A 974-nucleotide genomic window follows, 5' to 3' on the forward strand; every position below is an offset into this window, starting at 1 on the left:
CCCCGGCCATCGGCCAGCCGGCGAGCAGGTGGGTAAACCGTCAGATGCTGCGAGACGAGTGACGTCAGACGGCGACACGCCACCCCGGGCCCCGGCCATCGGCCAGCCGGCGAGCAGGTGGGTAAACCGTCAGATGCTGCGAGACAGTGACGTCAGACGGCGACACGCCACCCCGGGCTCCGGCCATCGGCCAGCCGGCGAGCAGGTGGGTAAACCGTCAGATGCTGCGAGACAAGTGACGTCAGACGGCGACACGCCACCCCGGGCTCCGGCCATCGGCCAGCCGGCGAGCAGGTGGGTAAACCGTCAGAGGCTGCGAGACGAGTGACGTCAGACGGCGACACGCCACCCCGGGCTCCGGCCATCGGCCAGCCGGCGAGCAGGTGGGTAAACCGTCAGATGCTGCGAGACAAGTGACGTCAGACGTCTTGTGTGGCGTCAGTGGCGTCATTGTGGCCCCCGGGTATATGTACACCACTTTTAACCCTTTTTGGCAAACATTTATGTATGCGCGACTAAATGTCAACGCCCAAAAATACTCAGGATCAATATGTAAAACTAATCAGATTAAAAGCATGCTATGCTGTTTAATACCATGCAGCAAATTTCGCGCGTCTGTGGCAAGCTTAACTTGATTTCACTATGAAAGCTTAGAGTTATGCCTCTAGGGTTAAGCAAAATCCAAGGGACTGAAGTTGTAAAATTTGAAATTGTGGCGAGATATTGTAATCAGCGCTTGCTTTCATGGCGCCTCGGTCGGTACACCACACGTTTCAAATGTCACGGCATTGCTGCTTCCAGAGATGTAGTTCCGCAACTAAGCTAGGCGGACTGGGGTTAAACAGTGAGAACATGATGCAGCCTGCTCCACACCAACACCAACACCAACAAACAGGTTTTCTCTATTTTGCCTCAGTTTATTCTTAAATTCTGGAGAGACTGAAGTGCTCCTCCCAATTTTCGGGGGGGGGAGG

The sequence above is a fragment of the Pollicipes pollicipes genome, unplaced genomic scaffold (genome assembly GCF_011947565.3).
Source record: "Pollicipes pollicipes isolate AB1234 unplaced genomic scaffold, Ppol_2.1 Scaffold_4295;HRSCAF=5057_pilon_pilon_pilon, whole genome shotgun sequence".
NCBI classification, from domain to species: domain Eukaryota; kingdom Metazoa; phylum Arthropoda; class Thecostraca; order Pollicipedomorpha; family Pollicipedidae; genus Pollicipes; species Pollicipes pollicipes.